At 39.8% G+C, this 2,568-nt stretch overlaps 1 protein-coding gene across 2 annotated transcripts in view; it reads right to left on the minus strand.

Moving 5' to 3' along the window:
• Nucleotides 1-2,537: 2,537 nt before the first annotated feature.
• The window catches only part of MEIS1 (Meis homeobox 1), a 136,305-nt gene continuing 136,274 nt past the window's right edge, over nucleotides 2,538-2,568 (minus strand). For both annotated transcript variants that reach the window (XM_047746080.1, XM_047746081.1), the window contains exon 12: nucleotides 2,538-2,568. This exon is cut by the window's right edge and continues 1,211 nt beyond it. The gene's annotated coding sequence lies outside the window, so the exon portion shown is untranslated.

Here is a 2,568-nt window from a genome sequence, read left to right on the forward strand (position 1 = left end):
GGGAGAGAAGAGATGGGCTGGGGAAAGGTGATGGGTGGGGGGCGGACTGCTGTGGGCGGAGGGGAAGCTGGGGCCAGCCGCGCATGAATTGCAGACCAGTTGCCAAAACTTTTTTTTTTTTTTTTCCTGCTGCTGCTGCTGCGGCTGCCTTTGCTGCTGCCTTTGCTTTGAATGTGGGTAACTAGGAAACAGCAAGCCGTCTGAGAAGACGGAATTTCCAACGTGTAAAATGTTCTTAACGGAACCATTGAGCGAGTGCAATAAGGCGTGAGGGGGAACTAATCTTCCCATTTAAATGTTTGTGGCAATTTTATCTAAATGAATTTTAATGCTAAACGAGGGTAATTCCCCATTTGTAGCGCGTTTACTTCTCTTTCCTGTGCTTCTAAAGCAGTCGAACATCATGCAATGAACAATAACAATAAAAATACTGTCAAGGCATATTATTCATTTCGAGTGTGTTATAATTACAGCTGATTAAATATGATAGGGTAAAATATTTTTAATTTTTTAAAAAATATTTAAATCATGCTTAAAAAGTCTCAATCAACCAGCACCCCCCATAAAAATAAAAAGCAGGTACAATTGTGTGCCCTTGTTTAGAAGAGGGCGTTTGGTTTTGCCTTTCAAGAAACATCAAAAACACCCTCAGCACCTCTATTATTTGTTTCTTTCAGATAAGTGTCCTCAATAACCTCCAAGCTGGCTCTGAAATTTACAAGAGGAAAAGCTAAAATCGCATTAAGGGGGAGTGGGGGTGTCCAGGCAAGGAGAGAAAGGATCTGAGGAGAGCAAGGCCCTCACAAAACCGCCACACAGAGCAGGGAACACAGCGAAAGAAAACAGTTTATTTTTTTCTAACTCATTGGACACTAATGATCTTGAATCTTCATAGTCTCCATATTTCCTGATTCTTCTTCACTTGTACCCTACTCCTCCTCTCCCGGTGCCTCTCCACCCCTCCACCCCCGCCATCTCTCTCTCTCTCTGTCTCCTCCCCTTTCTTTCCCTCCCCCAACCGGCAAGAGCATCGTCAAGAATAAAGGCTGAAAATAACCTACTCACCCAGGCATGTACTGGGGAGGAGGGGCGAATGGATGGGTAGTTTATAAAGTTTATTATTAATTTTTAAAGTAAATAAATGGTTGCTAACTGCTAGTAACCAGCTACCAAAAGGGAATGATTTCGCTAACACGGACTATTTATGTTGCCAAAGAATTGCCACTGGGCCCAAATCTGAAATTTAAACAATCCCATATATGGGATATATGGGGTGGGGGCGGGGTGGGGCGGAGGGCCCTGCGGCGCGGAGGCGGCTGAGGATCGGGGCTTCACTCTGTCTGCGCATCCACGTGTTTAGAAACAAGGCCCAATAAACAAAAGGTGAGAACGCGCGCTGCGCTCCGGCAGGTGAGTCAGTCAATCACACGTCACCTAGTAAACCCAGCCCACAGCTGGTTTCTCTTTTCAAATAGAAAATAGAATTGTTCAGGGCGGGTTTATAGGGTGACATGGGCCTGAAAGTCAGACTGGAGTTTAAGGCGCTCTCCTCTGACCCATCCTTTGTTTACAAAGCGATCACTCCTAAAAGGATGATATTTTTCTTAAACGAGAATTTGCCTTAATTAAAATATTTGTATATTTCCCTTAGCTTTGGGAAGCACTTTTTATAGCAGCAATTTTATTTAAATAAAATTATAAGCTATTTCAGCTTAAACATGTTATTTTGTACCATTTAGCTGGCTGCCATGCAGAAATTCTGTACAGCTGTTCTGGAAAATTGGTTAATAACCAGTTTTATCCAATGAGAACATAGAGTATATTTATAAAAATTAGATTTTGAAGTCTGGTCTCTTCAATTCACATAGTTAATTTCCTAATAAACATCTCCTGCTCATCCTAGGTAACATTCTCAGTAAAAGACTTACCTCTGTATTTAGGTTTGCCATTATGTGCAAGAATAATTTCACTGATATTAGGTGAGTAATTCTGTTGGATGCAGTCTGACTCTACAGATAGTTTAGTGCCCTCGGGCCTTAAATTTGCTGATATTAGGAGTTCATTAAGTCAGCTTAAAGAAATCAGAGACTATTATCAAATAATTTACTTTGTGGTTAAATTTTTCAAAAAAAATATGTCTGAGGGAGCTAAAATTAATTTTCCTGTTTACTGCATTAATCCTTAAAATTTGGGGGGGTTGTAAACAAATTTTTCAAGCAGTGGAGTCAGCATGACAAAAATAATCTTGTTTTTATTTTAGATTCAGATTTCATTACTGCACTCAAACGTTACTACAACTGGGCTTGGCGTTATTATACAATCCAAACTGTTTCCGTCAGAAACGCTAAGACTCAGTGTGCAATGATTGTTATTAATAATTAGCTCCTTGGTTTCTTGATAGAAAAAGGCTATCAACAAGCATTTGTTTATCCACAACAAAAAGTATAATTAGCTTATCCCACTTAGTAAATCTTGTATGCATGCCAACTCATACCAAACTGCTACTTTTACAAAAAAAATTGCAATAATACAGTTCATTTTTCCAGTCCTTTTTGCACAAAATTTATT

This window comes from Lutra lutra, chromosome 9, assembly GCF_902655055.1.
Source record: "Lutra lutra chromosome 9, mLutLut1.2, whole genome shotgun sequence".
In the NCBI taxonomy this organism is placed as follows: domain Eukaryota; kingdom Metazoa; phylum Chordata; class Mammalia; order Carnivora; family Mustelidae; genus Lutra; species Lutra lutra.